The 18,951-nt window shown below is 38.2% G+C and overlaps 1 protein-coding gene across 8 annotated transcripts in view; it reads left to right on the forward strand.

Moving 5' to 3' along the window:
* STXBP5 (syntaxin binding protein 5) overlaps positions 1 to 18,951 on the forward strand; it is a 112,686-nt gene that overhangs the window by 11,121 nt on the left and 82,614 nt on the right. The gene's annotated exons all lie outside the window — the stretch shown is intronic.

The following is an 18,951-nucleotide window of genomic DNA, read 5'->3' on the forward strand; positions in this document are numbered from 1 at the left end:
GGTAGAGTGGTAAATTTCCTTATTAGTTCATTTCTAAAATATGTAGCAATTCTCTCAACCTCTGGAGATTCATACTGAATCTAGATTCATCTTGATTTTTACAGTGTTTTCATGAAAGTACTCCTTTCGTGGCTATCATTTAGTCTGATCTGACACACTGATGTTCTGTTTGAGACTCTGCCACAAATGAGAACCATTTTGTCTTGCAGTTAAAATCTCTCCTTGGTAAGAGATGCCTGCTTTTATGTCTGAGATCTGTACAACCTGATGAAAGCCCTGGTCTGCATAGTAGTAGTTCTAACTTAATTGCTTCCTGCGCAGAGCTAGTCTATTTTAAATCTGGATAATTCTCTTTTTTTTTTTTTTAATAAAAAAAAAAAGTATGCTAGGTATTGATAGTGCTTATACTGAGATAAAATCAACTGTAACTCAGCAATTGATATAGCTTAAATTGTATTAGGTGAAATTTTTCACTTGTATTCAGGATATGGCTTCCCCAGTCATTTGTCTACAGTAATTCTACTCTGCATTGGTGTTTCTGTACTTAACATTCAGAGTGAATGAGAAATCCTTATCTTAAATGTCAAGAATAGTGAAGGTAGGTGAAACTTAAAATGGGTGTTCCCTGCTAGTGCAGAAAACAAAGTGCAAGATTAAATGTTTTGAGAAATGTAAGGTTATATTGACTGAGTCAATTAAAGCCTATGAAACTTTTTTTTGTAGTGACTCTGATCTTGAATTACTTGACCAAGTGCTGTGCAGTTTGAAGCACTGCAGTTTTCAAAGTTGTCTACCTGATCACTGTTCTACAGAGAAGTTTATCCTTGATAGGAATAACTAAGGCTACACTTGTTTATTTGTTAATTTCACCTAATGTCGTTGGATTTTTGTTTAATAAATGTCTTAATCAGGTAGCGACAATCTGTTTTCTGTCTGGGCAACTTGAATCTTATTTTCCTTTCATAATTAGATGAGAAAATCACAGTGGCCACTGCATGTCCAGAATAATTGTTAGCAGGTCCTGTTCAAACCAGACAGTGCTCATGAAAGCAGCATGGGTGGAGAGCAGATGGGGAGAGACTCAGGTTCTTCAGCAAGAAGGCTGCAGACTGCACTCACCCTTTCATGAGGTTTCTCCCAAGACCTAATTGTCTCATTCTGCTCCTGTGTTCTCCTGAAAAACATCCACAGGAACTGCCTTGGCTTTGGAAAGCAAGCAACTAAAGAAAGGATGCAGGTCCAAAGTAAGCAAGGCCCTTGTGGCTCTGCTTGGTGAGCTCCTGCTTTAGTTCATGTGATTGGTGCAGTTTCAAGCAGAGGGGTGCACTGCGTAGCCTCTTGAAGCTGCTTCCAGGCATGTACCCTGTATGCGTTCGATTAACACCAGATCTTTGGTTCATGCTAAAATGAAATATTTAACACTTAAGGAACAGCCAACTAAAGAGGTAATCCAACTGGTATCTAATGTTTTTTATTGCCTCCTCTGCTGAAGGTCCTGCCTCTTTGTGGCCTAGTAACACCAGCTCAGCAGAAGATGGACAAAAGCAATTTGCATTTTTCTACTTGCTCATTACGGGAAAAGAATAGAATGCTGTATTTTTGTGATCACTTAATGTTAAATTGATAGGATTAACTTGCTTGTATTTTTTTAGCATATGCTCAATCCAGTCTTACTACCTTGTTAAACAGAACAGATGTTCATCTTCACAGTTGAAAAACATTCTTGACTGAACTTTGTAGTGTTGGTATTAAAGCTTTAGTGATGCTTATTAATATGCAGAGTGAGCTTCATAACAATAATTTGCACAGCATTCCCTTTTGTACAAGTATGAAACTTGTGCAGTGAACTGGCACAGTGAAATTAGTTTCACAGCCACCTTTAGATGTCAGATAAAAAGCAGAGCCACCTAACAAAGCAAAATACAACTCTTCCCTCTACACCCTTGCCCAATAAATTCCCATTTAGGTGACTAAATATAATGAGATCTCTTGCTGGCAAGGTGAATATCTCCTCGTTTGTTAAAATAATTAGGTGGCAAACACAACATTTTGGGAAGAAATCCTGGTGAGTTACTGAATTTAGAGAAAAGAGATTGAATAGCCTACCTCTTTAAGGTAATGTCCCTGCCTTTTCATAAGGGCTGCTCACCAAAGGAAATAGTGTTCATATAGCAGCCATTCCCATTGAATACTCTGCTTTTTAAAAACTTATTTTGTATTTATTTCTGTTAATAAATAAACACAACAACAACAAAGCAAACAAAAGGCATGTAAGTTCAAAACTTATTTTTTCAATTCTCTACAGTGTGTGTGGCTGTTGACGCAGGGTACTTGACTGTTGTACCCGTTTTCTTTCAGGCACTGCCTATGGAGATATCAAAGTACTATGAATATAGTCCCAATTGCTTGAGCAGTGAAAGGGATTGTTTAAAAAGAAAAAAGTGGTGGGCAGTGGCATAGAATGGAAGAATGAAATTTATCCATTCTGAGGAGGATGCTGTAAGGAAGAAGCAGCAGGAGTTAACTTCTATAACATTCTTTTCGTACTTCAGTAGCAAAGGACAAAAACTTGAGAACTATGGCAGTTTAAAAGAACTGTGTGTTTTGTTTTCCTTATGAATGTTCTGTCAGTAACTTCTAGATCAAATAAATGCTGTTCTTGGGGCAGAGAGTGGAGGTAAATTGTGGAGAGGTGGTGGCTTTTCCTGAGCAAATTGTCCAACTTTTGATCATACGTTTTTTGTTGTTGTTGTTTTTTTTTCTGCTAGCAATTCCCAGTGGGAGAAACAGCACAACAGAAAGTGGTAACAGTGAAGTACACTTAGAATATACTGAAGAACTGCAGTTTTGCATTTTAGCAAATAAACAGAAGCAGTTCCAGCATTTTATGATTGTCTTGTTATACGTAACTAACAATGAGTTCTGTCATTTCCAGACCAGGATTTTGATGGCATTTGTGCAGCCTCTTTACCTCCTGTAGTTTTCAACAGAAAAAGTAACCGAAACTTAGTGAAGACATGTATTTAATGCAGGAAAGTTGCTTGTAAGACATACAACGTGGCACTAGTGGTAACAGCCATAAAGGCTTCTGTTACTGTGGATAGCAAACACAGCTCTGCAGTGCTAATATTTGAATGCGTTCGTATCAGTTTGATTCCCTGCTTTGTGGAAGAAAAGACCTGTATTTAGTGTAGACTTTTGATTTAAAACCAGCTCAATTATAATACCAGTGATTATAATTCCAAAGGGGCCAGTGGTGGTTCTGTGTAGTTTAAATTGCAAGTATTTGATAGTTACTAAAAATTGTAATCTTAATAGGTTTGCTCCATCCTAAAATAGCTAAAAATAAAGCTGTTAGTACTATTGCACCTCAGGGTCAAGTCATCTGCCTTGGCATAGTAAGCACTACAGGTGGTCAGTGTCACCACTTCAGAAAATCATAGAATATCCAGAGTTGGAAGGGACCCGTGAGGATCACTGAGTCCAGCTCTCCAGTTCCTCCAGGCAAACAGGAGCTGGCTACAGGAGAAGTACCCAGTGCATTTCATTTCATTTGACAGAAGTCGTAGAAATCCTTCGTTGAGGTTATGGGCAGGCTTTTATCCCTGAAGTGCTCAAAAATGACCTTAGCTTCTCTATGTCTAGTTGACCCTGACCTGGGTAGAATACTTACACACTTAGCTGTTACTTTGCTGAAACCCTTTTTAATAAGGATGGCTTCGAAAACAGGAAAAAGTGCTTGTTGCCTGCTTTCAGGTTAAATTTGGGTTTTTCTTTACAAATGTAGTCTTCCTCTATTTTCAAGACTGACCTGAGGAAAAAGATCAGCTCCTAGTGAGGCTGTGGAAACTTGGGAGAGTTTACTTCAATTCCAAGAGTGTTACTTAAATGTTTAATTCTTAAGTCCTTGGTATAATTTCATAGCAATTCACCTCTTTGAATTCAACTTGAATATAATATTTTATATTAAATACATTTAGAAACATGTAATACACTGGCCAGATTTGTGTGCTGTTCTTACATAGCACATAGTGATGATGTAGAGGATGGTGCCGGAATGTGCGGGCCTCTGGTTTGAGTCAGCGCAGTGGTTTCTGTGGTCGTCAGCTGGCTCTTGTCAGAGGAAAGACATCCTTAGCTGTGTGGCTGCACACACATCTTCAGTTCAGCTCAGTACTTTGCATGGTGATTGTTTTTACAGCACGCAAATTAAAATTCTCTAAGCCTGTACTGTCTAGTGGCAAGGGGATAATCCTTGCTGCTTAAGCAAAATTTGTCTGATGCCTAAAGAGCTGATGAAACAATTTCTGTGGTATGGCGTAATGTAAAATGCCAAGGGTGTTGGTGCGTTGGTGATGGTGAGTTTTGATGTCAAAGAAGCTGGCATGAAAACTTGAGTGTGATAACCACACTGTGATCAGTTAATGTTCCTGCCTTTTTTTTTTTTTTTTTTTTGACTGTAGCTGAGGTTATTGTTGCAGTTAGAACAGAGTGCTAAGCAAGGTCAGAAGCTTGGTGCTGAGTAAGATTTGAGGGGGAAAACTACTTTGTGCCACTTAAAACACGATAGCATCTTAGCACAGTAGTTGTACCCAGACTTGACATTGAAGATAATAGGTGTGTTTTCTGTTCTAAACTTGGTTTATTCTACAAACAAACAAACAAAAAAGCACAAATACCCTTTAAAAGCGAACAAACACAACACAACTCTACATGTATTCTGAAACCTCTTGTTGGCAATTATATTAAGAAGCGTATTATTGTACATATTACAAATATACTTTTATATTTGTAATATAAAATATATATTTTAAATATAAATGTATATTTAAAATATAAATTTAAATTATAAATTTAAAATATAAATATAAAAATATAAAATAAAAAAATATAAATTTGCATATTTTATACAATATGCAATTTGGGGGGAAGTTTACTGCTAATGAAATTACTCAGTTGGCAATACGTGTTGTTAGTCTTTTTACTGTATTATTACAACACTTTTAAAGATGACCAGTGTAAATGCAGTCTGTGTGAGGGATGCTGAATCTCTATAAATATTTTCAGTTCCTACTAATAACTTTTGAAACACCAAGCAGCCTCAAGTATCTTCATAGCTCAGTGCTTGACTGTCTGTTACTCCTTGTTACTTCTGTGGTTGCCTTTATTAGTAGCCATTTTATAAAAATTGCCATTCCCTATATCATTTTTGTCCCTGTGTGACTGCAATGTGGGGGTTGGCTGGCCTAACGTGGAGGTCTTAAATAAGTTCCTTCCTCACTTGTATTGGAGGAGATTGTTCTCCTTGAGGAGAGTGTTGCTGTTTTGCATGTTGGGAATTTTTTGTTAATAGAAATAATCTGCTTACCTTTCAGAAAAGAATAGTTGGTCTGTCTTTATCATAAATGTTTGCAGTTTTCTGTGTCTGTAGGTGATGTATTTTTCTCATGGAGTAACTTCAAAAATGCTGTTTCAGTTTTTGAGTGTTCATTGGTACAGCACTGCTTTTGTTAGTTCATCATAGCACTTTGTGGTGAGTGGCCTCTTCCAGCACCCAGCCCAGATATGCTCTCGGCAACTATCTCAGGTGGTCTGGGCCTAATAATCGAACTTTCTTCTTGCTTTTCTGATTCAGGAGGATCAAATTTGCTTATATATGTGGCTTATGGGAAGAGATGGCACTTGGTTCTATTGAAAAAATTCTTTGTCTGTGCTGTGCAGCCCTGTTGATGTCAGAGTGGCTTTGAAGGCGACCTGCTCTCCCAAGTTTAGAGTTGCACGGACTTGGAACGTGTGGGGGGATTTGTTGGTGATTCCCGATTAATCAGCCTTTCTGGGAGGCTGGAGCTGGGACCTTGGCCATTCATGGGAAAAATGAGTAGTAATCAGACTTGTTGTGCTAGCATATCAAACGGATTTTGTTTGTAGCCCTTGGATGCAAAACTAGTTGGGATTGTAGGCAAAACACTTCCAGACTTGTAGCACTTGAAAGAAATAAAACAAGTCTGCAGGCAGTTTGCCCAATAAAGTTTTTTCTTAGGAGAAGACAGCTTTTTTTTTTTTTTTTTCTTTATACATGTTTGAGTTGAGTTTAGCTCAAGTGGAGTTCTTTACTAGCAGGAAGGCTAATCCTTTTTTTCATTTTTTTCAGTTCCCACAGATGTCTAGAATGGTTTATGTGCAACAGGGTTGCTTGTTCCTGCTTAAAGGGTTGACGTTCTAGTATGCCCACATCTGAAGGAAGTAATAAGCTTTGAATGATATCTTGTAAACATGGTATTTACATGTATTCTCTCTGAACTTTTCTACCTAATTCTTGGCGGGAAAAAATTTCCCCCCTTGTTTTTGTTTTTATTTTTCCTTCTAGCGTACATTTAAGAACATCATCACAGTATGACAGGCTTGGTATGACAGATACCAACTTAAATGCTTATTGTATCAGCTTATATTTGAGCGTCCCACGGTTTTTATTCATTACCATGTACAGCATATGTAAAACTACTGCATGTTGCAACTTCTAGTGATTTCGGTATTTGGTTAAGAGCTGCAGCAGCGGTTTCTTGGAATATTTTTTGATGGAAGGCATTACAGAAGTGAAGCTTAACAAATGTTTTCACTTCTTATTTCTGAGTAATAAAAATCCATATAATACTCAGCCTTTTAAAAAATAAAAGGGGGGGGAGAGGGGGGAGGGTTAACTGTACCCTGAGGGTTTTAAGCAGTGAATTACACTGTATCAGTGCAGGTTCTCCTGACGTGCGGCAGGTCTCAACTCACTAGGCTGGATTCAGTTTAAAGGTCTGAACTTGCTGCTTCAAAACCTTTTTGAGTTTGGGTGGGGAGTCCTGTTCCAGAGACCTCTGCTCTTGCCTGAATCCCTAGATATTGTCGTGTTGTGGTATTTCTGCAGTACTGTTTTCTACAAAAATTTACCCAGACAAACTGAGAAACCCTCTGGCATCTGTAACTTCAGGCTTTGAAATTAAAACCTCAGTAAAGCTCTGAACTGGTCAGATAGCCTACTACAAACAGCAAGTGTTTAAATTTTTTTTGGGGGTGGGGTGGGAAGTAGTACTGGAACTAGTAATGATAATAGCAATTATTTGATTTTTAGAATCGCTGACTTTTGTGATACTTAAAACAGTGGTTGTTTACACCTCTTGGGGTGGCTCTCAAGAGCAAATGAGTTGCTGAAAAGATTCCAGTTAGAACCAAAATGCTCAAAAACCGATCCAAACTTCCTTAGTTTTTTAACTGTAAAAATGCAATTAAAGGTAACAATTTCTTGAGGAATCCAGCTGGATTTCTCTTCAAGTAGATCTCTGTACAGCCTTGGTATTTATCTTTCCTTCTTTCTCTTTACCATTTTAAAAAAGGGGGGAAAGGTGAGGGAGAGAAGTGGTGGAAATGAAGATCTCTTTTGGCATTTGGAGAGCAGACTGGTAAGTGAAGGACACAGCAGCACTTTGCGTAGAAAGGAAAAGCTCTAGTCTTTGTTTCTGCAGCTTTTCTAAGACTATGCAGCAAGACAAATGCTCAGCTTTCTTTCCCCCCGCTCCCTGCATTGACCCTTTCCTTGCTCCTCATAAATCAGCCTTCAAGCTATTAAATTTCAGTGCAGGCTTTTTTGAAGACAATCTCATTCTTGCAGAATCTGTGCTAGAAACTTCATTCAAGCCGCAGGATTGCGGAGGAACCTTGGAGGAGCTGGGCAGCAAAAGCAGGTATATTTCTGTGGGTTTTAGCCAGAGATGCATGTTGTCATATATGTTTTCCTTCGAACTGTTATATGAAGAGTTCAGTTTCTCCTTTCCTGGGACTGTAACAGTTTCAGTTATAGGAAAAGAGTTAAAGGATGAGGGTATTCCTTTACCTGGGGAAAAAAAGCTGAGACGTTTAATTTGTGAAACCTGGTATCATATGGCTCTCTCTTGTAATAGAATTACCCTGTGTGTGGTAACTGTTGTTAACGGTGTGTGTAACAGTTTTCCATGACTGCAGCATTTTATGCAGAGTCTCTATTTTAGGATATTGAGGTAATGCTGGCCCTTTTGGTGGGCTCTGCATCTAATCTAGGTTTCTCTTTTCAGCTTCCTATTTTCATAAAGCTTACAGGAAAACATTATCTGCAACACTTCTTCCTTTCTGTCAAACTTGAACAAAATAATTCTTCAGCCTTAAAATGATTAAAATAGCAGATTACAAAGAAGTAAAACATTCTTGTGATAGCAGGGCGGATGAGCACTGCCTTAAATACCAGATATTACATGGAATCTGATGGGAACTGGAAGTGCACAAGGCCAAAAGATGAGCAGATTCTCTAAACTATCAAAAAAACCCACAACCAACCAAAAACAAAAAACAAAAACCCACCCTCATTTAAAGAAGTGAGGTGTGCAAGGTAGTAGTATATCTCCATGCAGTCAAATTCCACCTGGAAAAACTGCAGGAAACATGCTTAGGATAACTACTTTGGACTGGGCTGTTCTGTTCATGTTCTTTTTTCCATCCTTTTGTAGTCTTAAAATGGGCAGTGGATACTTGCAGTGCTACAAGACTTTAATGAATTCTGTCCTTCGTAATCTTAATAAGAGGTATGTTTGACATGCACAGCCATACCAAGCAGTAGTGCTGTGTTCATGCTCTCATGGGAATTCTGTTTAGCACAGGGTGATGCATTTCTTGTGGCCAAAGGAACTATCTGAAGTATACAAGTACAATGAGAAAGAGCAGGATTTAAGGTGCCATCTACAAAAAAAATTTAAAAGAAGAGCTGAGATGAAATAGGAAGCCTTCTATCTACTATATTCACGTTTCTGTAATATCAAAGAATTGAATATTGTTTTAAATTGATTTAATGGCCATCTATCTTTTTGACACTATTAATAAAGCTTAGGCTAAATCATGCCAAATGTTTACTAGCGATGGTAAAATAATGCCTAATCTTTTTTTTTTTTTTTTTTTTTTTTAATAGAAGACCTTTTGGTCTTCTGCATTTCAGGAGATACTGAATTAAGGTTGCATAAGCAGCTTCGAGGAACAACTTCAACGTTGTAGTCTTTCTCAGACTGGCTTCTGGTTTAAAAAAAAAAAAGCCACAAAAATGTTTCTTCATGTAACAATGGTTACAGTGGAACAGTGTTTCTTCATGTACGGTTATTTTTGTGATAAGAAATGGACCTCTATGTAGTAAGACAAATGTCTGGACAAAATAGCAATGTGGAATTGCATTTTGGCAAAAAAAGTAACAATGTCTCTTAATGTTTTTGCATGTAAAAAAGATTCATACATGGTTTCTTATGAAAAGTACCAAATATTAAATGCTCCAATGAGTATTTCAGGTTCTTACATATTAAAAAAAATAAGCTTTGCAGCTTCAAGGTAATCATTTGTTTATTGCGAGGACAGTTTCCTTTCTTGATTTTTGTGAAAGAGTGCCATCTACTGAATTGCTTGAATTGTATCTTAGTTCTGTGTGGTGGTAATATTGAGCTAGCCTTCCATAAAACTGTCACTACTGCTTAGATAGCACTGAAATGCAAATATGCTGTGCAAAATTAGAAATTATGTTAATGTTGGAATTGTAATGCTCTCTGGTCTTATTCTAGGACAAAAGATTTAAAGGGTTAAGGAGGTAGAAGTGAAACTGGGACTCAGCAGGCTGGACTAGCTGCTGCTCAGTTTGGAGGGAGGGAACTGAAGGATAGGCTTAGATATGAATGAGGTTGAGATGAAATTCTAACAGTCAGTGTCTTCTGCCATGAGTATCTTGTGTTTTGTGACTGAAAAATAACTGAATAAGGTATGTTTGGCAGGCAAACGTTAGGGGAAGTATTTTAGATCATTCTGTCTTCTCCAAAATAAGGGGTGAGACATGTTTCTGGACCCAACAGTTGCTTTACTGTCAGAAATTGGCATTAATTGACAATAATTGATTGGGCAGGGATTGGCTATGTTCTTTGATAACATTAAGTTATTGTTGTAAGGTAATATATATGGTTCTTTATGCTTTTGTAAGTTAAACTAAATAGGTATATAAAAATTCACTTAACATCTAGTTCAGCACATTACATTTGTTAATGCTGTTTTTGGCAATATCTGTATGGAATATTTGGACACAGGGAAGAGAGCAAGCATAAAGTGGCCATGCCTTCAGTCGTGGCCAAGAAGCTATGAACATAAGAAGAAAAAGCCTGGTTAATTATTAATATTGTGATATAGCATATGCTACCAGAAGGATGGATGAGATAGGATATTTATAATTAAAATTAAACAGTTTTAAATGGATGACAGATGAGCAGCATATAACAGAATAAAAAGATTTGCTTCTGAATTTTGATAAAGGTCTTTCAAAGTATGTAATGATTTGCTAGTTTTATTCTTCCGTATATAGTCTTTCCAAAAAAAAAACTTCAGTGAGTTAGCAGTTACAACCCGTTTCAGTACATCTTGTGTAGTCAGAGGAACCATTATGCAAATATATTTGTAGCAATTTCCTTCTCTCTCCCCTTGTGTTCTGCCATTCTTCTTCCCTCCCATCCCAAGTGAATAAATGCCAGATAAATCTTTTTTTTTTTTTTTTTTGCATTGTTGGTGCTAAAATATAGCTTTTAGGCTTAAGTAGTAGGACCTGGATGAGATTCTGTCAGAAAACAAAATGAGTAAAATCAAGAAAATCCAGTAACCTTGTAGGGTTTTTGAAAAATTTGCTTAATCTAAATTGATGATTTTTGCCCCTTGAATTAATGACATGCATTGTTTTCCGTGAATTAAATGTACGTAAAATTGTTTTTAATGATAATTCCTTTTTTTTTTAAGTTGGGCTTTAATCCTGTTTTTACTACCTAGTTTACATCTTATTCTCAAGAAAGATTGCCTCTTACTGGCAGGCAGGAGAAAATTCTACTAAATACAGCCCTTACAGAAAATTTACTGGTACTTCTCAAAGCTGTTTGGGAAATGCTGTATTTTTGCCTATTTATGTAAGTAGCTTTGAAGTTTAAGTATTTTGACTCTTAGCTATTCTTTGCTAGAAAATAAATCTGATATAACTGCTCAATATCCACCATGAATCAGTTTCTGTGGAGGCTAGTTCAATAATTGACATATAATTTTGACATAAGCTAAGGAAAAGTGTTTTCGTTTTTTTTTTTTTTTACGCTTTAAAATTGCTACAACTGCCTGCCTATTTTCACCCTGTCCATGTAAGACTCTCTTTTTCTGAAAACACTATTGAATCATTTGGACTATGATGTTTAAAGGAGCTGAGGCTGTTTTCTGAACAAGGTGAATGCTTATGGATGATGATTTGCATTTATGCAGGAACTGATGTTATCAGTGACTGACTTGGAAGTTGAGAAATCCTCCTTCCAGGGGCTTGCCTAGTCACTGGTTCAGTGGAATTTCTGCAGCTGCAGGAGCAAGCAGCAGTAGTTCAGCCAATATGGCATTTGAAATAACAAGATTAAGATCTAAAATGCTTGAATACCACATGTTCACAGAATCAGAATGGCTGGGGTTGAGGGGGCCTCTGGAGTTCATCTGGTCTAGCTCCCCCTGCTCAAGCAGGGCCACCTGGAGCAGATTGCCCAGGGTGTTGTCACCCTCTTTCGCTGATACTAATTGGACAAAGGAAATGCTGAGTTTAATTTTTTGGTTGTTTTCTACCCTCTGGGAAACTGTGAACTCAAAATTGAGTGTAAATGAACTCCTGAGTTCAAATGGTATCAAATAATATCATGACAATGCATCTCAAATACTTTTTTGGCCACATATAACCCATCTGAATGTGGCTTCTTAGCCTTCAGTGGCCATATTTAAAAAATAAAAACAAACACAAAAAACTCATCACTCAGTACAGTTGCTCTCAAAAATACCTTAACAATGGTAAGGTTTCTTGGAAATGAGAAAAACGTAATGGTTTGATTTTTGTGTGTAAATGGTATCTTTGGAGACCGTAAGACCATAAGAACTTACCTTCCTGGGTGTTTGTGGTTTTTTTGAGTGTTAGTTCTGTTTTGGGGGACTGTTTTTTTTTGTTTTTTTTTTTTTTTTTCTCTCTCCTTTCTCTCAAGGAAGGGAAGACCTTTGGAAGGTTAGCAAAAGATTTTCCCAGCACTGAGATCCTTGTGTCTTCTACAGTGAGGTGCCTTGCATTTACTTTCATCTTTATGACTAATAGAAAGAAGCTATATGTAGATTTTTTTTCGTTGCCTGGAAGTTATTTCTTTACTGTCTAGGGATGCCTGAGTTGGTTTCCAAATACAATATATATAATGTTGATGGTTTTTTCTGTCCAAATAACTAGGTCAAACTGTATCAGCTAATTCAGCAAGTGCTATATTTGATGCACAGGCATTACAGCCAGTGTCTTCTGACTGTCTGTATCTGGCATCTTTTTCCTTATCCTGCTTCCTTAAGGTCAGTTTCCCTGCCTTCTCCACTTCTTAGCCGGCAGAAGGAGAATGCATTACAGCAGTCCAGCTGGAATTCCCATAGCCAGCTGTTGCTGGTAATTTGATAATATTCCCACCTGGCAACCTTTAATCTCAGTTTTGAAGCTAATTGTACTTAGTCTGGAAGTGCGGATGACAGCACTATGGTCCTTGTAACAAAGCAGTAAACTATTCAACTTCCAAAGAGGGTAGTGGCTGTGAGGTGTGGCTGTGGTTTTCAGGAAGAAATAGTGGGAGTTAGTGGAGCCTGCATTGTGCGGACACTTGTCCTGGCTTCTCTTCACCCTGTTGCCTGTTCTTAGGCCTGCTTGTGGCTGCAGCTCCTGTCCTTGAAACTTCTGGCTTGTACTGGGGAAATGCGTGGGAGGGTATGGAGGTGAAGGGCCTTCATTGTCACTAGAGGAGAACTTGTGGGGGAGCTGGTGTTTGGCTGTACTTGGAGGAGAGGAGAGAGGAAAAAGTGTCCGTAGAAGTGAGTTCAGCTTCTCTTCAGTGTTGAAAGAGTGTTAGCAATGTTGCGTATTTCTGTGCTTTTGTAACTCGTGTATGAATTTCTTGGTTTTTGGAAAGCAGCAATATGAGCTTTATGCTTCAAGGCTGAAGAAAATGAGACCTGCTCATTAATTAACAAAAGCTTGCTTCTTCAGATTAGCGGTTATCCCTTGTACCTTTGATATGTTACGAAGTTTTCTCTTGGTTGTATATCCTTTGTATTTTTAAAATAAAAATAGCTCTTATTTTCTGTGGAGATGGCTTTATTTCATGGCACTCTCCTTTATTCCACAGTTGGTTGTAGTTACTGTTAGTGTGACAGACTTTGGGGGGAGCTGCAAAGAAAAAAGCCTAACTACTACTGCAAAAAAACTCAGGCTTGGAGTTACTTTGGTAGTACCCCTTAGTAATGGAAGGATTAGATAAAACTGAAGAGGGGTCTTAATGGCACCAAATTCATCCAGAGGGATGTAGATGGTCAGAAGAAAGGAGAAATCTCATCAGTCTTCTCAGTAAGTCTGCAAGTTGGACTAAGACTACCATTTTGCTAAATGAAAAAATCTGAGAAGTCTTACAGCTTTCTTTTGGAGCTGTACCTGACCTTAAATTTATAAAAGATCTCTGCCTTTCATAAGTGCATACTTATTATAGATTAATTTATTCATAATGTTTCACCGTCTGCACCTTCCCTAAGCGCACTCATTGAGCAGGGTGAGTGTAGCTCTTGCTGGGTCGCTATTTAAGGTAGGGGTCAGAAAAGTCAGAGCTGGAGAACTTAAGGGACCTGATTTTTAAAACGAAGAAAAAAATTAAGTCTGTGTGTGCAAGTGCTGCAATTCTGGGTAAAATAGTTTTAACGATTCTAGGTATGTAAGAGCAAGCTGTTTCATTTAGAGATGTGGCTGTTTGTTTTCCTCTTTGCATTTTAAGCTGTAGCACTGTTTACGTAAAAAAAACAGAAGCCCTTGTTTATTTTTTTCCCTGATGTTGTCACTTTCATAAAGGAAAGTGGATGTGAAATGTTGCTGAATGTTATTTTATACTGTTGCAGGCATAAACAGTGAGACTTCATGAAGAATAAAGACCTGCTTAGCTGAGGGATGTGAATACAGCAAGATGCTATTCAGGCCTAAGATTTTGGAAAGAAATTCTATAATTCTGTTTTTTCTTGAAAAGTGGTGATATGCTACCATATTGGGCTTGACATGAAATCTAAAACACTCCCCTAAATGTTCTGTGACTTAATTTTATCCTGTTTATTGGTATTAAATGGACATGAAAGGTCAAAGCTAGTTTTGTAGACAGTATTGAATGTGGTACTTCCCAACTTCTGGCATAACTCTCTTGCTGACGAGCTGTGTATTTTGATAAACTGTTCTTGGAGGCTGTTTCTGTGAGGGATTGTATAGTAAAAATGCACGTGTAATCTGTGGTGCTGTAGAGCTATATGCTACAGACTGGTGTATATAAGAATATTGTAAGCAACGTATTTTGTACATAATTCATATCAGTAGTATGTATCTTCCTCTACTAGGAGATCTATTTTTCTGTCAAAGTTGCCTGATGTTTAAAAATTGTGTTACAGCTACAGGTGTTACGGCTACAACTTTAAGAAGTATCTGGTGATGAATTTTAAAAGCTGTTAGTTCTGTATTTGTCTTGAAGATCCCAAACTATCATAACAGTGGCAAATCTGATACAGGAGTATGGTCTATATCTTGTACTAAACTATCAAAACCTTATTGCAATGTATGAACATGAAGGTGGGGATAGTTTGAAAGGTATCTTATATTGTAAATGTAGTTTTGAATTTGTAACTGATTTATGCTGGGGGATTGAGCTGATATAGTTACAAGTTTTGCAACTGTCTCCAGTGTCATATGGGTCAATCAGAAGTGAAAAAACACCCAGATACTCCGTAGGTTTACTTAGAGTAAGGTGAATTAAAACCAAAACATAATAAATAAATGGACTGCTCTTCTGAGCAGTCTTTCATATGTATTCTGGAATTAGTTTTCATTCTCAGAACATTACTGTAAAGGGCAGATATGCACTGAGTTGTTCTTACACAGATAAGCTCTAAATAGTATTTTAAACAGAATATTTTCCAGCATTAACACACATACTAGAAACTGAAATGTTTTAGTTTTGCTTAGATTAAAAACAAACAAAAAATTGCAAGTTGAGCTCTGAAAAATGTTGGGCAAAAATACCTTTTGGAACTCTTGCTACAAATCAGAGTAAAGTTGGTGTCCTTATGTAATATTGTATTTGTGTGATAATGTGCTTTTCTAAGGTATGATCTGTGCTTCTAGCAGTTAGGAAAATAAACACTGACGCTAGGACATGAGTACCTTATCTCTTCCTTCTCTCAGCCATGCCTTTTGTCTTTTGCTTGCTTTTTCATAAAACATGCACTGGAGACAAATGCTTGTGTTTGTCAGGGTTAACTTCCTATGGCATTTAGGAGCGCAGAAGCAATATTCACAACTATAGCTGAGAAGCTCTTAATCGAACTTACTTGCTCATGTTTGGAATTAGGAACAAAACAGGAACAGTAGGAAGAAATGTGTGGAAGTGAAGGAGGAAGGATTGGTATTTGATTTAAAAAAAAAAAAAAAGCAAAACAAAACTGCTCTGAGCAGACTATTTCTTCCTGAGCAACCCTAGTTCTTTGGCAGAGAATTTTTCCTGTCTACAGCATGAAAATGCTTTGCCCGTCTTGTCATTATCCATTATAATCTTTGCCTGTTTCAAGGACTACTACGTGGTAGACGGCCACTGCTTAGTACAGTGAGCTCTCTTGCCTTAAGCATTCATACGCAACAGCTATAGAGGAACTGGAGAAACTGCGCTCCCTGGAATACTGTGTGTTTTGTATGGTTCATCGAGAAATGCTTAACATGGAAAGGGTATTTTAACAGCCATGTGTTCTTACAGGCATTGGGATAATGCCCTTGTTACTATGCTTTAACTTTTGGTTAGCCCTGAAGCGGTCAGGCAGTTGGACAAGATGATCCCTGAAGGTCCCTTCCAGTTGAACTGTTCTGTTTTCCTTGCACAGTCAGTATTTGTAACGTGCTTTTTCAACATAGAATACCCCCACAAAACTGCAAGGCTTTGCATTGCTTTAGAAAAGAAGATTAATGCTGATTAGGAGAGTGATATTAATTTGAGATGAGAAGAACAAATTTAGCTACCAGGTGAAAAAGTGAAGGCTACATAATCCTTGGTTAGAGGAACTAAATGGACTGACTGCTAGGACTGTTTGCACTTAAATTTTTTTGATAAACATAAGCAAGATAAGAGATCAAACTCTGTCTCCAGATCTGCTCATGAGGCTTCCACTAACTTGTCAAAAAGCAGAAACTGCCTCTGTACAATTAAAATTTACATAAACTTACTCTTAATGCTGCGGATGTACTGATATCTGGAGAGGGAACTGGTTGAGATGTCCTGCAAAATGCTAAAGGATTGTTGGTCAAAAGTTCAAGTATTCTTAACTAGTGAATACAAATTTCAATATTATAATAGTGCTTCTAGAAAATACTTGCAGCAGAAAGTGCTTGAAGCCAACGTTTGAGGGATAGAGCTTGTGAAGGCTGGAGTAACTTGAAGAATCTGTGGGTTTCTCTGGGTCATGCTGTCATACTCTGGGTCATACTCTTGTTTTAAGGCAAGGTAGCTATAAAGCCTCAATTCCTTCACCACCCACAATTTATTTGAAACAAGTGTTGCATATTTAAATTGGAAGCTGATGTTCAGTGGAGGTGTTTGGGAAATCTTTTTTTTTTGTTAGAAAACTGTGTCAGTGCAGATAAATAATTGACAAATCATAAAATTCGGTTCTTGTAAACATCTGAATTTCACTTTCGGAAAAGGCTTTGACTATTTCTATGAGAAATTGTGAATTTAAGTAAATGCAGAAACATGAAGTAAACCCACTAATCGACTCTGAAATTTCTGTTATTGTGGGGGTTTCCTTTTTCTTGCCTGGCAATTTGTAAAAGCACTGCTGCTACATTAAAAGTACCCTGAGTTTGTGAAGTACCCTAATCTGTGGGGGAGGGGAACGTGGATTTTAAGCTTCCTATTTATATTAAGAGCTATGACATGGTAGTGGAATATGGAACTGGCTGATGACGCTTCTGTGCAGGAAACATACTGATAAGAATGTAAAATACAAGGGGAAAAAACAGGTGAAGCAAGCTGGCTCTTTAAGCCCTTCCACTCCAGAACAAAATTAAATTACTAATTCTGTTCAGGGAAGAAAGCTGGAATTAAGTTTGGATTATTCAACATCTGTTTAGTATATCTCTTATCACTTGGCTAGATGTTATACGGATTCATTAAGCTAAGAGAAGAAAGTGGTTGAAGTAGAAAAGGTAAAACACTGAGGTCTGTTCAAGCAGACTTGTTCCTACTTCAGTTCTGCTTGCATTACATCTTGTTATTTAGAAGCTGAGTGGGAGATCTGTGTTTGAGCTTTAATTTGCATGAAACTTAGTAGTTATTTCAGCCTTTCCACTTTTCACTGGTGTGAATGTATATTTTATATATATAAATATTTGTGAGGTGTGGGTGGTGCATTATAAATTAATGTGCTACACAGCTGAGCTCCACCACAGCTACTCTCTCAGTCCTGCTCCTCAAAGGAAAAAAGCAGAGAAAATGTGATGGAAAGGGCTCAAAGGTTGAGATAAGGACAGGGAGATCATTCAACAATTATCATCATGGGCGAAACAGACTCAGCATTGGGAGATTAATATAATTTATTGCCTACCACTAGTGGACTAGAACACTGAGAAAATAAAAGCAAACTGAAAACACCTTCCCCCCATCCATCCTCTTCTGCCTCCTCCCGTGAGAGGCACAGAGGAACAGGGAATGGGGCTGCGGCCAGTTCCTGACGCTTGGTTTCTGCCCCCGCTCCCCGTGGGGTCCCTCCCACGGGATGCCGTCCTTCCCCAACTGAGCCTGCGGAGGCTGCCCACAGGCAGCAGCTCTCCAAGCACTGCTACCACACGGCTCCTTGCCATGGGGTCCATCCATCCCCCAAGAGCAAACTGCTCCAGCATGGGTTCCCCACAAGTGGGTGGCAGCTCCTCCCAGACCTCCTGCTCCTGCATGGGCTCCTCTCCGTGGGCTGCAGTGTGGAGATCTGCTGCATGTGGGACCCATGGGCTGCAGGGGGACAGCCTGCTCCACCAGGGTCCTCTCCACAGGCCTCAGGGGGACTGTTGCTGCGTGCCTGGAGTACATCCCGCCCTCCTTCTGCACTGGCTTTGGGGTCTGCGGGGCTGGCTCTCACTCATCTCTTCCAGCTGCTGTTTTGCAGCAAGTTTTATTCCCTTTCTCAAATCTGTTTTCAGAGTTGTAACCAGCATCACAATTGGCTTGGCTCTGGCCAGCAGCAGGTCCTCTTTTGGAGCTGGCCCTTACTTGCCATGGGGCAGCTGCTGGACCCTTGTCACAGAGGCCACCCCTGCAGTCAGTCCCCCTGTTACCAAGCCCTTGCCATGTAAACCGAATACAATTATGTACTGTATATATTGTTATATATATACTTTTTTAAAGGTTATTTATATTCACTTTTGCTGTGATCAACAATTTCTCAGTAAACAGAAAGCTTGAAGAATGGGTGAGAATAGTAATGTTTTATTAATTTCTACTGTTTACTGAGAGAACAAATTGTACATTATTTTCCCTGATTTGCATATGTCTTCTATTCTCCTGTTTTAAACAGGCATATGGGGAAGGTGTTCAGCTCTTTGGCAAATTATTCTCTGTGAACTCTGTTTGTACTGTAATGATGGTACACTGATTGTTTCACGTAATTCATTTGGACTTGTGTTATTTCTGTTCCTTCTCCTAGAGGTTGGAAAATTTCCTTAATTTCATGACAGAAGAAAGAGGATAACCAAACTGGAAATACAAAGTCTTTGCAACTAATAAATTAATCTAGTTTCTAGATAAGGAAGAATCTGTGTTGTTACCCTTCAAT

This window comes from Aythya marila (assembly GCF_965140915.1).
Source record: "Aythya marila genome assembly, chromosome: 3".
Classification (NCBI taxonomy): Eukaryota; Metazoa; Chordata; class Aves; order Anseriformes; family Anatidae; genus Aythya; species Aythya marila.